Genomic DNA, 23642 nt, shown 5'->3' on the forward strand with positions numbered 1-23642 from the left:
ATGTCAGTTCAGAACACCTCTTAGATATGCCCACTCATGAACCGTCGAATTTTAGACCTACTATACACTGCGAGGAATCACACATTTTCCCTCCCACCCTTTGATCAGGGTATCGGCAGGATGGTTGGGTTTGTTGTGTGCGCCATGACATGGCGTGAGTAGGGGCCCATATTGATGCTATTGTGAATGACATGTTTGCTTAGTTGGCAACTCGGCTGAAACAGCAATTTTTAATTCTAGGCACGTCAGGTCGCTTGGAACAAATAGGGAGAAATGAAGAAAAAAGAGAAAGGAAAGGCCATGGCAGGAAATTTTGGGAAGATGGCCGGTTTCCTGGGCTTTTTCCGATCTTTTTGGTTTGGATATTGGAGCTGACTCCAACCCACCTGAAATCAACCGTATAAACAAAAAAAAAAAAAAAAAAGAAACAAGAGACTTGATAGTCCAAATATATTATTTTATTTTATCGAATTTCGTTGTGCCTTAATCTCAAATTGGTGAAAGGGCATAAGCCCCTAAATAAAGTGCGACCTAAGCGTCGAAGAAAAAAAACACTTGTGGATTTGGCAGTCGTACAAGCCAAAAATTTGCAAATGAGAAAAAACTGTGGCATTTCAGTTCTATTGTGAGCGCAAACTATAAACTAATTAAAAATAAGGATTAACTAAAGTCTTACAAGCTAAAGTAAAGATTTAATCGTTACAAACTATTTAATAGAAAAGAAAAAAGCAACTAAAGTCGTACAGGCTAGATACTTAAAATCTAAAAAATTAAACATACAAAATACAAGCAAAATAAAAAAAACCACGAAAGCACGCGATCGATCATCCACCACGTCCAGTCACCATCACCGCTCCAGTCAACGGGGGAGGCGCAGAAACCCGGCATGATCATACCGACATGTTCATGTAAAAAATCCCTATGTGGACAGATAATCTACTTGTAACCTTGGACCGACGAACGACCGACAGACTTCCTTTTTTTATTGCAGTGGTGTATATTTGTAGCAACTTAAAAGGAAAAAAACAGTAAAAGTTTATTAATGGAGGTGGTTAGGCATTACAATTGTGTAGACGAGATAGCTTACCTTTCAGCGTAACATAGAAAGTGTGCACAAGGAGACATAGGTTGAGCTCAAGCTAGGTAGCTTAAGTACAAGTCATAATAGGGTTATTGCCCCATTAACCCAGGCTGATTGGGGTGTCTCTGTAAAGAAGAAGAGAAAAAAAATACATTATTATCCCATCGCCACTTAATTATTAAGAAAGAAAAAGGTATCACATAAACAAATATAATCACACGAAAAAGAAGGAAAAAGCTAATGATACGTACATATACTAACCGACGGATATACACGGACGGACGGATCATTAGGGCCTAACAACAGCTGCTGATGCGGAGCCATCGTCTACTGAGCCCGGATATCCGTCTTTTAGGAAGAATAAGAAGCATATCCATCACTGATTGTTTTGGAATCCCCCTTTTTTAAAGCATACCATTGTTTTACTTGATTTGAAGTCTCTAATTGTTGTTCCCTTGAGTTTTAAATTCGATTTGTTCTTGTATTTGGAATCCATTTGCTTTCTTTGACTTTCATTCCTTTTGCTGTCAATTTCAAAATCTGATTTCTTTTGTATTTGAATGGGTTCAGATGCTCAGGAAATAAATACTCTCGTTTATAACGTGTGAAGAAAATAAATCGTAACGATGTTGGCATAAGCTAATTCAGGAAAGTGGTAGGGAGCATGTAAGAGGTAAATAAAGGTACCCGGTGTTGGGATGCCTAGCGCATGAAGTAGGTATCATGTTGAGACCCCAAGGGCAAACAGATACACGAGATCAATATTAAACGAGCCCTAAAAAAAGTTTGCCCTGAGAACTCAAAACCCTTTTAGGAGCTGGCTCTACTGGCATAGTAAATTCATTCCATAAAAGGATGTTGAGTACTCAGGCCAAACTATTCTTAAGGCTCTTTTAGTATTGACCTCGTCTAATTGCCACGCACAGCATCTGAAAAAAGTTAAAATCCCTCGGCAAACCCGACAGTAGTTATAGCTCTGTAATAAGTTCCGGCAGTTGCTGCTGCCTCAATTACAACTGGGTTAAGATTGGCCTTTGTAATACCACACATGTCACACTGTGGGATAAAATCGAAAAAAAAGTTAGTACGAAATATTCCATTTGAGAACGGATAGAGATAACTCCTTTAAATTCAAAATGGTTAGAACTGAGGTGTTATCGAGATCATGTGCAAAATCAAGGACTAAAGTTGGTCACCTCGGCATTTGGAAAAATTGTTCGGGCTGCCAAATCTTTGTGTCCGATTTCCAAACTTTTTTTTTGCTGGATATTGGTCAAAAATCCATACAAAAAAGTCCGCTCGAGTTATAAAATAAAACATCTCCAATGGTTGCGAGGATATTCGACTTTTATTTTTTGAAATTTTGGCCGAGATTGGCTTTGTATTTTGCGATAATTCAATTAAAAGTTATACAGCTTGGAAATCAAAAAATATGAAAAAAAAAATTTTTTTTGAATTTTTTGTCAAAAAAGTATCTTCATTGAATAGTGTTTTTTGAAAAAACTTGCTTAAATACCTTAATTATTTCTTTCTCTTTTGTAAAGAGGACATATTGCAGATGCGTTTAAGTGAAGTTATAAGGAGATATATCAACTTAAACGGGTGCAATATGTACTTCACAATATGCCGCAGTGTGACACCTCTTTAATGAGAAGTTTTTCATGGAATAGTACCTCACAAATGTCGCCAGCATTAGGAGGGGATAACCACGGCTTAAAAAGTATATTCGGATATTCTCGCCAGGATTGGAACCCTGGCGTTCAGCGTCGTAGGCGGACATCGTAATCTGTGCACCACGATGGCCTCCAGTAGACTTTAACTTAGACTTTTTACACTCCGAGACCGTCCGTGACCTCACCGTCTCGGTTGTTATAGCCCTGGTGGTGAAGTATACCTTACAATTAAGAAAAACAGTTCAGGCTTTCACAGTTGTTAGAATAGTTTGGAATGCTCGGGTTAAAACTTGTGAATATGTTTACCTTATTACACTGTTATAGGGTATGTTAAATAATGATCCACTTATTTATGTAAACCCATCCTTTGACCATATCATCCGACAGAAGAAAGATATTTTATAAGATAAGTGCAGTTTAGATCACTGTGTAAAAACCTTTCAATCTTACAAAATAGCAATTATTTTCTTTCCCAGCTGGACCATAAATGTATATTTTTAAAGTAATGCCACAGATTCTGTACGGTTTGGAAGTTGTATCAGGAACTTTTGACTACAATCTTCAGAAATTGAAGCGAATTATGAATATGGTGGTTAGATTTGTGTATAATGTTCGCGTTCGCGATCATATTTCCTGGTATGTAAAAGACTTTCTGGGCACTTCCTTTTACCGTTATATTGACCTACGCAATATTAGATTTTTCTACAAGGTTGTTAAAAGTGGGGTGCCAGTGCCGTTATGTAGATATTTTAATTTTTCTCGCTTTTGCAATTCTTGTGGCGAATGTTGGAATTTATTGCCATCTGAGCTGCGAATCTTTTCACATTCTAATAATGTTTTTTCGCCTTAAACTTCTAGACTAAACCGGGTTAGGACTTTTATAATTTGTAATTGAGTGCATAGTTAAGGCTGGGGAACCGATTGAATTTTCATATATGAATTTGATTATGTATAAAGTTTGTATTTACATGTGTAATTTTTATACCCTCCACCATAGGATGGGGGGTATACTAATTTTGTCATTCTGTTTGTAACTACTCGAAATATTCGTCTGAGACCCCATAAAGTATATATATTCTTGATCGTCGCGAAAGTTTATGTCGATCTAGCCATGTCCGTCCGTCTGTCCGTCCGTCTGTCTGTCGAAAGCACGCTAACTTCCGAAGGAGTAAAGCTAGCCGCTTGAAAGTTTGCACAATTACTTCTTATTAGTGTAGGTCGGTTGGTATTGTAAATGGGCCATATCGGTCCATGTTTTGATATAGCTGCCATATAAACCGATCTTGGGTCTTGACTTCTTGAGCCTCTAGAGTGCGCAATTCTTATCCGATTAGGATGAAATTTTGCACGACGTGTTTGTTATGATATCCAACAACTGTGCCAAGTATGGTTCAAATCGGTTCGTAACCTGATATAGCTGCCACACAAACCGATCTTGGGTCTTGACTTCTTGAGCCTCTAGAGTGCGTAATTCTTATCCGATTGGAATGAAATTTTGCACGACGTGTTTTGTTATGATATCCAACAACCGTGCCGGGTATGGTTCAAATCGGTTCATAACCCGATATAGCTGCCACACAAACCGATCTTGGGTCTTGACTTCTTGAGCCTCTAGAGTGCGCAATTCTTATCCGATTAGGATGAAATTTTGCAAGTAGTATTTTGTTATGATATCCAACAACTGTGCCAAGTATGGTTCAAATCGGTTCATAACCTGATATAGCTGCCACACAAACCGATCTTGGGTCTTGACTTCTTGAGCCTCTAGAGTGCGCATTTCTTATCCGATTGGAATGAAATTTTGCAAGTAGTATTTTGTTATGATATCCAACAACTGTGCCAAGTATGATTCAAATCGGTCCATAACCTGATATAACTGTCATATAAACAGATCTGGGGACTTGACTTCTTTAGCAATTCCTATCCGATTTGGCTGAAAATTTGCAAGACGTTTTTTATTGTTACTTTCAACAACTATGTCAAATAAGGTTCAAATCGGTTCATAACCTGATATAGCAGCCATATAAACCGATCTGGGATATTGACTTCTTGAGCCTCTAGAGGTCGCAATTATTATCCGATTTGCCTGAAATTTTGTACGACGGATTCTCTCATGACCATCAACATATGTGTTTATTATGGTCTGAATCGGTCTATAGCCCGATACAGCTCCCATATAAATCGATCATTCTATTTTACTTCTTGTTTTATTTGGGAATGTATTCTTGTATTACTATCATATGTTAATAAATAAATAAATAAACATTTCGCTAGAGGCATACCCACAGAAATGTATAGAGAGCTGATGCATCTCCTCGTAATCCTAGTCACCGTGCATAACGTGGAGCCTTTGTAGTGGCGCTTGTGGTTGTGTTTGTGTTCATGTTTTCCTTTTCCGGCTTGCAACCAAACTCTATGTATTGTAGGATTGTTGATTTTATTTTGGCAAAAGGCTCCCTAAAGTATACCTGTGATTTCGCACATCGCATTTAAGCTCTGTTGTTTCAATGTTATGCCATTGGGTCTTTGTGCCTTAGATAATGATGTTATCTCCCTTTCTCCGCGACATATTGAGTTGTTTTGCATTAGTGTACGTTGGGCCATTTCTTTTTTTTGTAAACTTTGGTAAGAGCTTGGGAAATTTAATGTCTTGGCAAGGGTAGAAAAGGGTCTGCTCAAGGGGCCATCTTTCTCATTTCTGGCAAGTTTTCAACAAGTGGTGAAGTTTCTTCAAACTATTAAAAATTCGTGAAAATAAATTTTAATTACTTTGATCGTTTCCAATCAAATGAATTTTTATTTTATTATTATTTATTGATAACCGCGATCAGTTTCTCGCATTTATTTTAAAAGTTATTTCCCTCAGATCTCAACTTCATCTTATCTTCGATCAAATTGATTGCTCTCCTGTGAGGGACGAATACGCTGATCTATTGGAAGTGTCATTACTTCGCTTTTACGCAAAGCACATCAGTCTATCAGTTATCGTCGTGGTTTTAAATCGTTGTCACTCCCTGTGTTGTGTCTGTAGTCAAGAGAGTGGAGTGGGAGTAGTTGGGGACTGCAGTAGAGCCCTAGTCGCCCTAATGTGCTATGCAGCCCGAAGAATTGTGTTTATTTGACCATAATTACACCAAAAAGTGCCCTACCTTATAGTATGATTAAAAAAAATCTTTTTATGACCCCTAAATTGTTACTAAATATTTAAAAAAAAACGAGAAAAAGAAGCCTAAAGGGCATAAAAAAAGTAAAAAATTGTAATCGTTTAAAATCTAGTTTCTGCTTTGTATGGTTAAATCTCATGCAAATTGTGCGTATGTGTCGTTCGAGTTTAGCCTGTTCCCTTTATTGTATATTAATTCGTTTTTGTGCTAATCATTATTTTATGAAAAGAAAAGTAATATTTTAAATGGTCATATTTGGCTGTTCAAAAAGAAAGCAAAATTTTAAAGGAAAAAAACATAAGTGTAGCAATATTACAACAAAAAATAGATTTCAAAACATTAACCCAAAGACTACAACAAAAATGCACATAAAAGAGACGATATAAACAATGAAGTATATATTTTAAGTAAAATAACACCAGTGTTGGCAAGTGCAAATTAATTTGTCTGCCACTCTGCCCCTCCCTCCCCACTTGCTGAAAGGCCTTTCATCGTGGGATCCAAACGACAAGTAAACGGTTCTTTTACTCTTTTGTTTTGTTGTCGTTTGCCTAAATTAGAATCACCACTTGCTAATATTGAAACTGTGACTTCGTGGACCAGTTGGGTTGATCAATTGTGCAAACCGTTAGGCTATGCGAGAGCAGTGGTGGTTTCAAAACAGGCTCTCTTTTAAATTATCTATTACAAATATATTTTTTTTCCTCGATCATAAATTTTACTTTTCCAAATAATAATTTAAACCTTGAACAAAAAAAACTTAAATAACCTGGAAAAAGGAATCGGAAATAGCATTCATGTATGCGTTTCAATGTCATATTTTGTGCTTTAACGCCTGCATTTTATTATATGTTTAAAGTTTTAACAGCACCAAAACTTATAAACCCAGCCTATTGCTGCCGTTTATACAAGCTTGCTCTTTAAGTCATATGTTGTTGCTCTTAGCAATGGGGTACACAGTAGAACATACGTGAATGTTTGTTTTCTTTTATTTTTTTTTTCACATATAGCAAGTACTCATTTGTTGTTGTGATCGAAGGCAATTGTTCTTCATTTAGTGTTTGCAATTTTTGTTGTAATAATGATTTTGGTTAAATGTTTTAAAAACAACAACAATAAGAAACTACGAATAAGAATATCACTAATACACATACAAATACATCTGTCTGGAAACAGGTCATTGAACTTTAATCATTTTACCTTGCGTTTTTCTTTTGCTTTCTTATGCATACTTAACATATGTGCATGTAACATTTGAATTTCACTTAACAGTCCGGTTAATCGTAACAGACACCTATAAGCAAAAGCCTAACCCTTAAAAAAATCATGTTTGAGTAAATTACTTCAATTAAATTGTCTTTGAATTTTTATAATTATAATTTTTTTATATTTTATACTTAAAGATATCATGAAAATTTCTGTTTTTCGTATATTATTTTTGGCGCCCAACGTGGAGCCCGAGTGGTTTAAAATTGATTTTCGCAAAATTAATATTGTTTTTAAACTTCAATATAATTTTTTTTTTTAAATATCTTTTCATAATTTTCATAATTTAGGTTTTTGTTTATTTTTATTTCCATTAATTTTTATTGGTTTTTTCTTTCATTTTTATTATTTTTTTTTTGTTTGGTTTTTTATTTAATTCTTTATTATTTTCATAATTTTTTTTTATTAATTTTGGTCATTCGGGTTTTTTATTCTGCTTTTTTCATCTGCTCAACCGGAATCTGTTCCTAATGTTTCGCGGGGACAATCTACTAATACCTCCACTGGTACGACCCTTAGAGTGTCGGAGTTTTCCTTGAATGACATTAATAACATAGTGTCTAGGATTGTTTCTGAACAGCAGTCCCAGCTTTTGCCCGCTTTGTCTTGCCAGATCTCCACATTGGTTGAGAAGAGTGTTGAGACGAGTTAAATCTGGACAAGTTTGTACAGATTTAACTCGAATGCCTCTCAAATGGGTCACATTCAGAGTAATCCGACTCAATTGAATCGATTGGAAATTAATTCTTCTCATATCTTAAGTACGTCTTCTCCGGATGCTAACCGAGCTCCACGAATGCAAACTTTACCGGATGTAGAACAGCGCACACTTGAGCAGCTCCTTGGATTGCCTTCATCATCAAATAATCAACCTAATGTTAGTGGTGGTCAGGATACTTTTAACGCTAGGCTTGGTACCAATCGCCCGTGCTCTGCAGGATCAGTCACTGTGCCTGATTTATGTATTCGCCCTGATAAGGTCAGTCAAATTAGGTTCAACTGGAAATTGAAGTTTAGTGGAAGTTCGAACTGTTGTCGATAGTTTTATTTATAGGGTTGAAGCTTTGACAAACCAAACATTAAGTGGCAATTTGCATTTGTTGTGCGGCAAAGCTAGTGCATTGTTTAAAGGAAAAGCCAACGATTGGTTTTGGCGATTTCACAAGACGGTAGAGGTTGTTAGATGGCCTGATCTTTGTCGTGCACTGCGTCAACAATATAAGGACTCTCGTACAGATGTTGATATTAGGGAGATGATCCGAGACCGGAAACAAAAGTCTAATGAATCCTTTAACTCCTTTTACGAATCAGTTATAGATCTTGTGGATCGATTAGAGCAGCCTTTGAGTGAAAAGACACGAGTTGAGATTTTAAGACGTAATCTTTTGCCGGAAATACAGCACGAAATATTAAATATGAAAATAGAATCCATCGGTCAACTTCGTGAGATTTGCCACCGCCGTGAATTTTTAATGCAAGACGTTTATAGAAAGCACGGTGTTTCTCGTAGTAGAGTGGGTCATCTTCAAAAGCGATTGTCAGAAATTGATATCGAATCTGACCAGATACCGGTGTTAGAATTGTTGCAACCTGATGAGGATATAGCAGAGATAAGTTTGATTTGCTGGAATTGCCGAGGGGCAGGACACCGTTACCAAAATTGTTTGGCAGAACGCACCGTTTTTTGTTATGGGTGTGGGGCGCCACAGACATATAAACCCAGCTGTAAGAAATGCAGTTCGAATTCAAAAAACTACTTATCGACGGCACCAAGAGGTGCAACCAAAACGGGTCAGATTCGAACCAGCCCCGAAACGAAGAAGGATATGAAGATGTCTTACCCAGATGTGACAGCACTTTAACCGGATATGACAAAAATTTACCCAAACTTGCGAATGAAATACCTAGCTTTGATGATAAAATTGTTATGTCAAGGCTATGCCCCGCTGATCGTAACATAGGGAAGAATGACATGAAATGTGATGCGCATTAAAGTGCCCTAGAACCAGATGATTATAACCAGACAGTATGTCGAGCTTGTACGCTTGACCATTAACTGGATCACAGCTACCAACCGGCGGTATAACCACGTTGTATAGCTCTATCTTGGCAGTACCGGACCTGACTGCTATCCCCATACACTCCATGTAGGGTCACCAGCGCTAGGCGCAGGTTTTGCGGAGAAGGCACTTACTTTCTTTTACTGTCATACTCTCTTTTATAGGTGACGGTCCTCTCCTTTCCCATCGTTTGTGCCTCGCAATCGTATCCAGAGGTAGCGAGACTCCTCAGTGAAACGAAGCGTCGGCGACCACGGCACTGGAATTAGAAACCTCATCGATTTAGTCATCCCAGGCTCTTACAGAAGTTCAGAATGACAAGAGCGTCGAATGCCCCTAACATGGGGCATTAGCATAGCAGATGCTCAAACGTCTCCAAGTTCGTCAGGTACCACCCCTTGGTGGTCCGGGACCCAGTACAATTTGACACCAGCTCCCAAACGATTGAGATGCTCGATCTCACATGATTCACAGTTCTGGCTTTCAGCTAGGATCTAACATCCAGGGCTCTGAGAATCGCAAAAACTTTAGCCCGAAGAGAGTGCACCCGTCCATATGTTTAAGGGACTTCCTAAATCCTATGAACTCTACAAACATCCAGCCCCGTGCGCTCATCCAACTTGGATCCATCTGCCTAAACAGAGGGACCCAAGAAGGGCTCGACGCCCCATCCCAAACTCCCTACCATGAAGACGACTTCCAGGTCGCCATCGAAGAAAGATCCGCCCGGCACATGGTCCATCGCGTCGCCTATGCCACGTAGTTGTTGTTGTTGTAGCAGTTTGTTGTCTTCCATCTTTCATCTGCTTGATCGTGTTGAGTATACAGATCCAGGAACTGCGACTAAGATGGGGTGCGTCCACAGTGATCTGGGTTTGGCTGGGCAGTTAATTTCTTGCTCTGTAGGAGTTTAAGTGGCTACATCTGCCGGAACGTAATTGAGCCAGAACTACTTTGGCTTTGGGTGGCGGTCGTTCTCCAAGGACTACATTCACCCGGTAGCTAATTACCGCATTTGCTACCTCGTCTGCATGAGTGTTGTTTAGACCTGCTTGTAGCGCTGAACCTCACGCTCTAGATCATGTAGATCTACTTTAAGGCTTCTGGGCGGTGGATATCTATCCACAAGATGATGATTTGGATGGTTTTTGCGATAAAAGGCCAAAAGGTATTGCTTAGACAGCATGTAGTTATGTCTTCGCACTGGTAGGATCTTTGTCTCCTGATGGAGGTGGTCCACATGAGAACTGAGGAGACAGCCCGTCGCAGTTCGGAGGGCGGCATTCTGACAGATCTGAATATTATTCCACTGCGTGTCACAAAGTCGACGAGACCACACTGGCGCTGCATAACTTACCACAGACCGGCCAATTGCTTTGTACGTGGTCAACAAGGTTTCTTTGTCTGCACCCCAAGTGCTGCCAGCAAGTGACTTGAGGACCTTGTTTCTACTTTTGATCTTATCGCAGATTGCTGTGGCATGTGGGGAGAATTTGTAAGAGCTGTAAATGTGACTCCAAGTATTTTGGGACACTTGATGGTCGGAATCATCTCTCCATTGACCATCACAGTCAGCTCAGTATTCACCTCACGCGTATTTGTAGTGAACAATGTGGCTGAAGATTTGGTGGCGAATATCTTCAGATTTCTTGCAACGAAATATGAGGCAATTTCGTTGCAATGGGTGGGGGCCTGCATATGATACGATCTCTATGTCGTCTGGAGGGGGTGGAATGGAGGATAGGTAGAGGTTAAACAGTGCCGGAGATATCACACCACCTTGGGGAACTCCCTGTTTCACCCTTCTCCTTCGAGGCTCGGGAGTAGTAATGCCTCAAGTGTCTTTACCACTGGTGAGAGAAGGGAGATCGGTCTGTACGACTCCCCCAAATTCGGGTCTTTTCCAGGCTTCAGTAGCGGGATCACTCTACTCTCTGGTAACTTCGCCCACGGTAAATTGTGATGGCTGTTCATCGTCTCGGAGACCACGAATACGGCGAATGGCTCTCCTCCTTGCCCCGTCTCTCTCGGGATGCACAATAAATTGACGGTTGAACAACCTGGCGCATCTCTTCGGATCAGTCATGGTGACGTCGCCAAAAGTGACTGAGGTCCTGTCATCCCGTCTACAGGGGTTCGAGAGTGACTTAACAGTAGACCACAGTTTGCTTACACCGGTGCTTAAGTTACATTGCTCCAAGTGTTCCAGCTACAATTACGCTTATGTTCGTTGACTACCCGGTTTATTTCCAGATTCATTTCGCTGATTTTGGGGTTAGCGGGGTCCATACTACGAATCCCATCACACTCGTCTGCGAGTACCACTGCTTGTGCCGGGAAATTGGGTCGCACTTGGGGTATTCGACCGGCTAGTATAAAGCGAGCGGCTGCAGCGTTAATGATGTCTCGGAATTTCCTCTCGGCCACAAGCACATCAGAGGGGGTGGCAGTTCACTGAAGCTACGATTGGTATACTCTCTGAAGCCAGTCCAATCGGCCTTCTTATGATTGATAAACGTTCGGCGCTCAGAGGTTATGAAGTCGGGTGGTCGGTCGATGGTGAGAATTATGGGGAGGTGGTCTGACCCCAAAGAGATGACGGCTTGCCCGGATACGTCACTCAGGAGATCAAGGAATGCAATTGAGATGTCTGGCGAGCTGCTGCACTTTCTCGTAATCCTAGTGGAGGCGTCCTCTTTCACCGTGTAAAACGTGGAGCTTTCAATCTGCTCTGCCAAAGCTATGCCGGTCGTTACCTAGGGGAGAATGCCATGCTGACCTTTAAAAAACACACGTTCAAAGTTGCAATTTTCTGCTGACAAAAACGTCCCAGTAGGAATTTGCAGGTCCTCTATTTTCGAACAGTCAACATTTGCTCTCTTCTGCAGGCAAATAAAGTACGCGAACGACTACCACTAAAAATTTGTGGAAATTTTTACAAATTTTTGAGTTCCCGAACACAGCTTATGTCTGTTTCTGACCCTCCGTCCTTTGTTATTTTGCTGCCAAGATAGGAAAATTTATCAATATCTTCAATGACATTGCCGTTTATAGTGAGCGGTTTCAGATGTTTGTTCCTATCCACTAATGTGGTCTAAACTATGTTTATTTTCAGACCTACTTTGGCCGCGTTCTCATTCAAGCGTTCCAATTTCGTTTTTATGTGCTGAAAGCAATGCGCAAAGAGGCATATATCATCCACGTTGTAAATGTCTACAAGGAAGGCGTTTGTACACCACCAAATGTCATAGGGTGCCTCAGCATTTATCGCATCGAAGAAGGAATGCAGTAAATTTAACAAGTAAAAGCGTGCTAAGTTCGGCCGGGCCGAATCTTATATACCCTCCACCATGGAGCGCAGTTGTCGAGTTCTTTTCCCGACATCTCTTCTTAGGCAAAAAGTGATATAAGAAAAGATTTGCTCTGCTATTAGAGCGATATCAAGATATGGTCCGGTTTGGACCACAATTAAATTATATGTAGGAGGCCTGTGTAAAATGTCAGCCAATTCGAGTAAGAATTGCGCCCTTTGGGGGCTCAAGAAGTAAAATAGAGAGATCGATTTATATGGGAGCTGTATGGGGCTATAAACAGATTTAGACCATAATCAACACGTATGTTGATGGTCAAGAGAGGATCCATCGTACAAAATTTCAGGCAAATCGGATAATAATTGCGACTTCAAGAGGTTCAAGAAGTCAAGATCCCAGATCGGTTTACATGGCAGCTATATCAGGTTATGAACCGATTTAAACCTTATTTGACACAGTGGTTGAAAGAAAAAATAAAAAATAAAAAAGTCATGCAAAATTTCAGCCAAATCAGGTAGGAATTGCGTCCTCTAGAAGCTCAAGAAGTCAAGTCCCCAAATCTGTTTATATGACAGCTATATCAGTTTATGAGCCGATTTGAACCATTTTTGGCACACTTGTTGGATATCATAAAAAAAAACATGTCGTGCAAAATTTCATTCCAATCTGATAAGAATTGCGCACTTTAGAGGCTTAAGAAGTCAAGACCCAAGATCGGTTTATATGGCAGCTATATCAGGTTATGGACCGATTAGGACCATACTTGGCACAGTTGTTGAATATCATAACAAAACACGTCGTGCAAAATTTCATTGTAATCGGATAAGAATTGCGCACTCTAGAGGCTTAAGAAGTCAAGACCCAAGATCGGTTTATATGGCAGCTATATCAGGTTATGGACCGATTAGGACCATACTTGGCACAGTTGTTGAATATCATAACAAAACACGTCGTGCAAGGTTTCATTCCAATCGGATAAGAATTGCGCACTCTAGAGGCTCAAGAATTCAAGACCCAAGATCGGTTTATATGCCAGCTATATCAGATTATGGACCGATTAGAACCATATTTAGCACAGTTGTTGGATATCATAACAAAACACGTCGTGCCAAAATTCATTCAAATCGGATAAGAATTGGGCACTCTAGAGGCTCAAGAAGTCAAGACCCAAGATCGGTTTATATGGCAGCTATATCAGATTATGGACCGATTAGGACCATACTTGGCACAGTTGTTGAATATCATAACAAAACACGTCGTGCAAAATTTCATTGTAATCGGATAAGAATTACGCACTGTAGAGGCTTAAGAAGTCAAGACCCAAGATCGGTTTATATGGCAGCTATATCAGGTTATGGATCGATTAGGACCATACTTGGCACAGTTGTTGAATATCATAACGAAACACGTCGTGCAAAATTTCATTGTAATCGGATAAGAATTGCGCACTCTAGAGGCTTAAGAAGTCAAGACCCAAGATCGGTTTATATGGCAGCTATATCAGGTTATGGACCGATTAGGACCATACTTGGCACAGTTGTTGAATATCATAACAAAACACGTCGTGCAAGATTTCATTCCAATCGGATAAGAATTGTGCACTCTAGAGGCTCAAGAATTCAAGACCCAAGATCGGTTTATATGCCAGCTATATCAGATTATGGACCGATTTGAACCATATTTAGCACAGTTGTTGGATATCATAACAAAACACGTAGTGCCAAAATTCATTCAAATCGGATAAGAATTGGGCACTCTAGAGGCTCAAGAAGTCAAGACCCAAGATCGGTTTATATGGCAGCTATATCAGATTATGGACCGATTTGAACCATTTTTGGCACACTTGTTGGATATCATAAAAAAACATGTCGTGCAAAATTTCATTGTAATCGGATAAGAATTGCGCACTCTAGAGGCTTAAGAAGTCAAGACCCAAGATCGGTTTATATGGCAGCTATATCAGGTTATGGACCGATTAGGACCATACTTGGCACAGTTGTTGAATATCATAACAAAACACGTCGTGCAAAATTTCATTGTAATCGGATAAGAATTGCGCACTCTAGAGGCTTAAGAAGTCAAGACCCAAGATCGGTTTATATGGCAGCTATATCAGGTTATGGACCGATTAGGACCATACTTGGCACAGTTGTTGAATATCATAACAAAACACGTCGTGCAAGATTTCATTCCAATCGGATAAGAATTGCGCACTCTAGAGGCTCAAGAATTCAAGACCCAAGATCGGTTTATATGCCAGCTATATCAGATTATGGACCGATTTGAACCATATTTAGCACAGTTGTTGGATATCATAACAAAACACGTCGGGCCAAAATTCATTCAAATCGGATAAGAATTGGGCACTCTAGAGGCTCAAGAAGTCAAGACCCAAGATCGGTTTATATGGCAGCTATATCAGATTATGGACCGATTAGGACCATACTTGGCACAGTTGTTGAATATCATAACAAAACACGTCGTGCAAAATTTCATTGTAATCGGTTAAGAATTGCGCACTCTAGAGGCTTAAGAAGTCAAGACCCAAGATCGGTTTATATGGCAGCTATATCAGATTATGGACCGATTTGAACCATATTTAGCACAGTTGTTGGATATCATAACAAAACACGTCGTGCAAAATTTCGTGCCAATCGGATAAGAATTGCGCACTCTAGAGGTTCAAGAAGTCAAGACCCAAGATCGGTTTATATGGCAGCTATATCAAAACATGGACCGATATGGCCCATTTACAATACCAACCGACCTACACTAATAAGAAGTATTTGTGCAAAATTTCAAGCGGCTAGCTTTACTCCTTCGGAAGTTAGCGTGCTTTCGACAGACAGACGGACGGACGGACGGACGGACAGACGGACGGACATGGCTAGATCGACATAAAATTTCACGACGATCAAGAATATATATACTTTATGGGGTCTCAGACGAATATTTCGAGTAGTTACAAACAGAATGACGAAATTAGTATACCCCCCATCTTATGGTGGAGGGTATAAAAAATAGTGTCGGCGATAAGATGCACCAATACTTCACTCCTTTATTGATCTCTAATCTCGATCTGAGCTCCCTTTTCCATCGAAACGGACTGAAACTTCAGCATTCCTATGCAGCTTCCAAATTAGCGTCGCGATCTTTGTATTGGCGCTTGTGGTTGTGTTTGTGTTCATGTTTTCCTTTTCCGGTTTACAACCAAACTCTTTGTATTGTAGTATTCGTAACTTTATTTTGTAAAAAGGCTCCCTAAATTATATCTGTGATTTCGCACATTACATTTAAACTCTGTTGTTTCATGTTATGCCATTGAGTCTTTGTGCCTTAGGTAATGATGTTATCTCCTTTTCTCAGCGACATATTGAGTTGTTTTGCATTAGTGTATGTTGGGCCATTTCTTTTTTTTGTAAACTTTGGTAAGAGCTTGGGAAATTGAATGTCTTGGCGAGGGTAGAAAAGGGTCTGCTCAAGGGGCCATCTTTCTCATTTCTGGCAAGTTTTCAACAAGTGAGGAAGTTTCTTCAAACTCTTAAAAATTAGTGAAAACAAATTTTAAATTTTAATTACTTCGATCGTTTCCAATCAAATGCATTTTTATTTTATTATTATTTATTGATAACCGCGATCAGTTTCTCGCATGTTTTTTTAAGTTATAGTGATTGTTTGCTTCTATACCCGGTTTATCGAAAGATGGAAAAATTTTAGTGTTTTTCGCTAATTTTGATTTTTTTTTGTAAAAGGTCAGCGTGTTATTCTTACGCATATAATTTTTTTAAAGTGGAATTCTGGAGGAATTCATAAACCAAACTCCCATTGACCTTTTAATTATTCCGGCCTTTCCAATCATTTATGGTGCTTTGCGGTTGCCGCATATATTAACAGGAGTTATAACTTCTCCCTAGCAGATACAAGCAAAGGTAAAGTCATTGTTGTTTCTTTTCTCTTAACTCTAATTGAAAACGAAAAGACCATATAAAACAATACCCAATTCTAATGAGTGATTGTCTGTTTCATTCAGATTTCAACTTCATCTTATCTTCGATCAAATTGATTGCTCTCCTGTGAGGGACGAGTACGCTGATCTATTGGGATTGTCATTACTTCGCTTTTACGCAAAGCACATCAGTCTATCAGTTATCGTCGTGGTTTTAAATCGTTGCCACTCTTTGCGTTGTGTCTGTGGTCAAGGGAGTGGAGGGGGAATATTTGGGGACTGCAGTAGAGCCCTGGTCGCCCTAATGTGCTATGCAGCCCGACGAATTGTGGTTATCTGGCCATAATTACTCCAAAAAGTGCCCTACTTCTTAGTGCGAGAGCAGTGGGGGTTTTAAAACAGACTCTCTTTTAAATGATCTATTACAAATATATATTTTTTCTCTTCGATCATAAATTTAACTTTTCCAAATAACCTGGAAAAAGGAATCGGAAATAACATTCATGTATGCGTTTCAATGTTATATCCTGTGCTTTAACGCCTGCATTTTATTATATGCAACGCCTGCATTTTATTAACAGCACTAAAACTTATAAAGCCAGCCTATTGCTGCCGTTTATACAAGCTTGCTCGTACGTGAATGTTTGTTTTCTTTTATTTTTTTTTTCTCGCATATAGCAAGTACTCATTTGTTGTTGTGATCGAAGGCAATTGTTCTTAATTTAGTGTTTGCAATTTTTGTTATAACAATGATTTTGGTTAAATGTTTTGAAACTGCAACAATAGTTTATCACTCACTAATACTAATACACATACAAATACATCTGTCCGGAAACAGGTCATTGAACTTGATTTATTTTACTTTGCGTTTTTTTCCTTTGCTTTCATATGCATACTGAACATACGTGCATGTAACATTTGAATTTCACTTAACAGTCCGGTTAATCGTAACAGACACCTACGAGCAAAAGCCTAACACTGTAAAAAAAAATCATGTTGGAGTAAATTACTTGAATTAAATTGTCTTTGAATTTTTATAGTTACTGTTGCTATTATATATATTTTTTACATATAAGTGATAAGCAAGAAAATAATGAACTTAAAGATATCATGAACATTTCTATTATATTGGTCCTAATTCTTAATAAACCCATGGATTTAATAGCTATGTCCTAAGTGAACTTTATATGTTTGATTCCTGAAGGCACCACAGTAGTGTAAAGAGGTCGTGAACATGGGTTAGCAGGGATATATTGGTGTATACCAGGTAACATGAATGCGTGGGCGTTGACTTTTCAGGTTGCAACATCTGTAACCTAATTAAAACCGGCTATATAAAACCGAATTTCTTCTCTCTTTCCTAATTTATGTTTGCTATTTCTTCCCCTTCTTGACTTAATGTTGCACGCTTTATAAACAACTCCTTTCAAGTTTTATGGTAGCGTTTTCGAGCTGGACAATGGCAAGATCCCATATCCACCGACGAGCAATAAGGCCGAGCCAAATAAGCGTGCCAATGCCATATTGTCTGCTCATAGACTTGACCAACTTGTACAGCCTTTTCGAGAAATTGAAATTGACCGTTGTATGCTACATCTTTTCAGGGATGCACTTATTCAACCGTGTTCTTCACATTAAACTACACGAAACTGTTTTGACACAGTTCGAAGTCGATGAATTAAAGGCATAGGTGCGTATTAAATTCTGCAGGCTACTCAGTGATTATAGGCAAGGCGTTAATGTGATCGGAACAAGAACGTCCTGACCGAAAACTTGTTTGTTCCTTCCTCAAAATGCTGTCTAGTGCAGGCGAAATACGTTTGCAGAAGAAGACTTGCCATCATTTTATTTATAGCGTTTAGTTACGTAATTATTTATAGCATTTAGCAACGTTAGCCTTATATTGTTGCCGCTTATTTCTTTTACTGACTCGTAAACACCACGCATGTTTCCAATATTTGCTGTATTATTGGCTTGCTCTGCCAGCGTTTCAAAACATTTCGCATAAGTTACGGCAACCCTGGTATTGTGCAGACATTCAGCGTAACAGCATTGTAACATCTAAATTGTTTGATCTAGAGCAGCACTTCTGCATTCAGCGAGTCCAAAACAAACCAGCGAAGTGGACCTATCTTTAGCTCAACATGCAAACATTTCACATCACATCCAACTATTCACACTCAATTTCAAATTATCATTATATTTTATTTAACTTCGTAAATAAATGATATATAGTTTCTTGTGTATGCACGCTCACATTCATGAAATTTTCAAGAACTATGTCCTAACGAAACAGCCTCCAGAAATTTCCCTCGACCTCGATACGGTGAAGCATCTTTCAAAACTGTTTGGCAGAACAGAAACGCAAGTCATTCAGAGATACACTTACACTTACGAAACTGGAAAATGATGATTTCGAGGAATATGCCAGCCGTGTAAATCTTCAGTGTGAATTATTTAAGTTAGATGAACTAAAGATAGACCGTTTCAAGTGCTTAAGACAACACAAGACAGTGAAATCAGAATCCGATTGCTAAGGCCGCTATGAAACGGCATGTAGTTGTCTAATGACATGCCACTTTTTGTATTTACATGTCATTTAAAATAATTGTCAAAATCTTTAATTTACATACGATTCATTATTTTTGCTATCACACCTGTATGCTATTTTCGTATGACATGTATTAGAATGGGAAGTTGACGGCACTGATGATGGTAGGGATGTTTGTTATTTTGTAGATAAGATCATATGTGTAAAAGTATTGGAGTGTATACATGATATGGTTGTTGTTGTTTATTGTGTTCTATCTTTCGTCTGCTTGATTCTGTTGAGTGTCACGACCAAGGAACTCCGCGACTAAGATGTGGTGCGTCCACAGGGATCTGGGTCTGAGTCGAGTTGGTCTGGCCGGGCAGTTAAACAGGTGACGTGTATCGTGTGGTCCCTGGTTACAATCGGGATATACATCTTGCACGTCGGCATCAATCCTAGATCTGTGGGAATTGAGGCGGCTGCATATGCCGGAACGTAATTGAGCCAGAACTACTCTGGTTTGCCGGGGGAGGTCGATTTCTTCGGGTGAATTGGGTGGCGGTCGTTCTCCAAGGACTACATTCATCCGGTAGCTAATTACCGTAGTTCGGAGGGCGGCATTCTGACAGATCTGAATATTATTCCACTGCGTGTCACAAAGTTGACGAGACCACACTGGCGCTGCATAACTTACCACAGACCGGGCAATTGCTTTGTACGTGTTCAACAAGGTTTCTTTGTCTGCACCCCAAGTGCTGCCAGCGAGTGACTTGAGGACCTTGTTTCTACTTTTGACTTTATTGCAGATTGCTGTGGCATGTGGGGAGAAAGTGTAGGAGCTGTCAAATGTGACGCCAAGTATTTTGGGACACTTGATGGTCGGAATCATTTCTCCATCGACCATCACAGTCAGCTCAGTATTCACCTCACGCGTATTTGTAGTGAACAGTGTGGCTGAAGATTTGGTGGCGGATATCTTCAGATTTCTTGCAGCGAAATATGAGGCAAGCTCGTTGAGGTAGACGTTCAACCTATCGCAGATGTCATCAATGGGTGGGGGGCCTGATGCCATGATCGTATAATCGTCCGCATATGATACGATCTCTATGCCGTCTGGAGGGGGTGGGATGGAAGATAGGTAGAGGTTAAACAGAGCCGGAGATATCACCCCACCTTGGGGAACTCCCTGTTTCACTCCACGGTGTTTCGACTTCTTATCCCTGAATTCCACAAAAGACTGGGGACTACACAGATAATTCGCGACCCATCGTTTCAGGCCTGGATAGAGGGACGTGTTGGCGATGACCTCAAATAATTTGGCATGGCTGACCGTGTCGAATGCCTTCGATAGATCCAGTGCCACGAGGACCGTCCTATCACATGGCCTGGGTTGATTGAAGCCACGGCAAATGTGTGTGGTGATGGCATGCAAAGCTGTTGTTGTGCTGTGCAGTCTCCGAAATCCATGTTGATGCTCGGCGAATGGAAATTCTCCTAATAGACTCGGGAGGAGTAATGCCTCAAGCGTCTTTGCCACTGATGAGAGAAGGAAGATCGGTCTGTACGACTCCCCCAAACTCGGGTCTTTTCCAGGCTTCAGTAGCGGGATCACTCTACTCATTTTCCAGACATCGGAAACTATAAGAGTGTTCAATGTCAGGTTAAGGACAGTGGTAAGCTACTCAACTCCAGGTGAATCCAGATTCTTTCAGCATCAATGTAGAGATTCCACCGGGGCCCAATGCCTTGGAAGATTTGGCGCCACGGATGACATTCGTAACTTTGCCCACGGTAAATTGTGATGGCTGTTCATCGGCTCGGAAACCACGAATACGGCGAATGGCTCTCCTCCTTGCCCTGTCTCTCTCGGGATGCACAATAAATTGACGGTTGAACAACCTGGCGCATCTCTTCGGATCAGTCACGGTTATCTCGCCAAAAGAGACTGAGGTCCTGTCGTCCCGTCTACCGGGGTTCGAGAGAGACTTAACAGTGGCCCACAGTTTGCCTGCACCGGTGCCTAAGTTACACGGCTCCAAGTGTTCCAGCCACAAATTCCGCTTATGTTCGTTGACTACCCTGTTTATTTCCAGATTCAGCTCGCTGATTATGGGGTTAGCGGGGTCCATAGCACGAATCCCATCACGCTCGTCTGCGAGTACCACTGCTTGCGCGGGGAAATTGGGTCGCACTTGTGGTATTCGACCGGCTGGTATAAAGCGAGCGGTTGCTGCGTTGATGATGTCTCGAAATTTCCTCTCGGCCACAAGCACATCAGAGGGGGGTGGCAGTTCATTGAAGCGGCGATTGGTATACTCTCTGAAGCCAGTCCAATCCTTACGTAACACATTGTAACCGTGAAAACTGTGCAAGCTGCAGGTGTTGGTCAGCTTTGTCTCCTGGATCGCTGCGACCGATTTGCTCTTCCGACTCATAAAATCGACGATCTCATCAATCTTGCCACGTTGCAGTTTAACTGCAAGAACGATACACTTCCCGCACAGCACCTAGCGACATAGCCAGTATGACTATACTCTCGTAGCGAAGTTAGGCCAGAGCAAGAACGGAAATGTACCCACTCCAAGCACCGGTTACACCTCACCGACACCGACCGATGATGAAGGCGGTTCTGGCAAACCGAACAGAACCAGGGTCCGGGGTTCTTTTCAATCCCGGCATGGACCAGAAGCGTACGGAGAAGGCACTCTCCGTACGCTTCACACCGGATAGCACCGACGTCGACAAGAATGACGCGAATCTACACGCTAGTGAGAATAGCAAGTCCACGCAGAATGCTGATGGTCAGGCCGATGAAGGCGCAAAATTAGAGCGGGTCGAGCGAGACTTTACACGCCGTCTCCGTATTCTGAAACTAAAAAACGAAATAGAAAGCTGGAAATGAACCATTCGGATAAGTGGGTCTTCATGATTTTTTTAGATGTCGAGAACTCATTGCTGAAGGTTAGCGGTGATAATGAGTATAGTGTGCTTAAGTCGATCACCGACTTCGACTACAATCCATGTGTGTTCCCAAAGGGAAAAATTTATTTTTGCGCGACATGATGGAAGGTGATGTCAATATATACCTCCGAATGATAACTTTCCACTCATGGAGTGAGTTGAAGGCGAAACTCATCCAGGAATTTAGTAAGACTTTGAGCGCTAGAGATATCTTGAGAAAGTTAGAGGCGAAAAAATGGGACAAGTCGGAAACTTTGCACAGATTTGTATTGACGATGGAAGAGACCGTGCGAGGAGCGCCGGTCACCGAAGCAGAGCTGGTTGAAGATATTGTCTTCAAGACAAAACGCCAGCAGTGCTAATGTTCTACAATGTGTCTTCGGATGACGATTAAGAAGCTCATCGCTAGATATGAGAAAGTCATTGCCAAAGTTACTCCGAGTGCAAACAATGCCGTAAGACTTGCGAACATGAAGGATGTCAGATGATTTAACTGCTCCTTTGGCATTATGCTCAGCATTTTACGAAGGAGAAGCGAGCAAGAGGGACTTTCTTCAAGTGTGACAAGCCAGACCACATGTTGGCGAATTGTCCACCACGGGTGGTGGCAACTTTAGGAGATTTGGATGAGGTTGATTATAATATACAGGTAAGAGTTGCTTTTGTATATATGGGAGTAGAAACGAAGTCTGATATTATTTTGTTTCTTTTGGACTCTGGTAGTTTTGTGCGAAGATCAGTGGTAGAAGCGGCAGTTCCTTGCGTGAAGTTGAACGGTGACCGGGTGTTGAAGTTTAGAGGAGTAGGCAGCGGAGTTTTGAAAATGTGTGGCAGAATGGAAGCGATGATCTAGTTGAAGCGGCTTTTAGGAGACATTTTATTATATATTGCACCGGATAGTGCTATTCCTCATAACCTTATATTGGGTAGGGATTCCATGAAGATATTTTGTGGTGTGGTGGCCCGGGTGGTGAAGCGGTGGAGGTGGTCACCGGCCCGGGGTTGAGTGAGTGGGATAAATGTAGGATAAGGGAACTGTTGAAGGCCGATTATTTGGAGGTGTTTGGTGTTGACCCCGCTCGAGTGTATTAAGAGGCAAGGATTGCGGTGAAAGCGGGCACTACGGTTTATTGTTCGCCTAGGAGGCTTTTTTCGCTGAGAAGCAAGAGGTGAATAGAATAATTGGTGAGCTGTTAGAAAGGGGTGTTATAAGACCGAGTGATTCTCCCTATGCTTCTGCAGTTGTGTTGAGGAAGAAGAAGAATGGGGAGACCTGGATGTGCGTGGATTATAGGAGCCTGAACAAGTTGGTGGTTAGGGACAATTATCCGCCTCCACTCATTGAAGATTGTTTGGACCATTTGGGTGGTAAGAGTTTCTTTACGGTGATGGATCTTAAGACTGGATTTTACCAGGTGGGGATGGCGGACGATTCAGTTAGATATACTTGGTTTGTAGTGCCGAATGATCAATTTGAAATTCTTCGTCTAAGGTTCGGGTTGAAGAACGGGCCGACGATTTCTGGGCAGAGTTTTGGAAACGGTATATAGGGATGACATAGTGGTTGCTTCGCGTGGTCTGGAAGAGCATTTGGAATTGTTAGAACGGGTCCTGAGGAGATTGGTGGAGAATGGATTGCAGTTGAAA

The 23642-nt window shown here is 40.7% G+C and overlaps 1 protein-coding gene across 1 annotated transcript in view; it reads right to left on the reverse strand.

Annotated features, from left to right (window-relative positions):
* Nucleotides 1-691: 691 nt before the first annotated feature.
* The window catches only part of LOC106092946 (uncharacterized), a 121558-nt gene continuing 98607 nt past the window's right edge, over nt 692-23642 (reverse strand). The window contains exons 7-8 of the transcript XR_009397250.1: nt 1088-1206; nt 692-1010 (exon numbers count right to left, since the gene is read on the reverse strand). The gene's annotated coding sequence lies outside the window, so the exon portion shown is untranslated. The remainder of the gene's footprint in view (nt 1011-1087; nt 1207-23642) is intronic.

This window comes from Stomoxys calcitrans, chromosome 1, assembly GCF_963082655.1.
Source record: "Stomoxys calcitrans chromosome 1, idStoCalc2.1, whole genome shotgun sequence".
NCBI lineage: Eukaryota > Metazoa > Arthropoda > Insecta > Diptera > Muscidae > Stomoxys > Stomoxys calcitrans.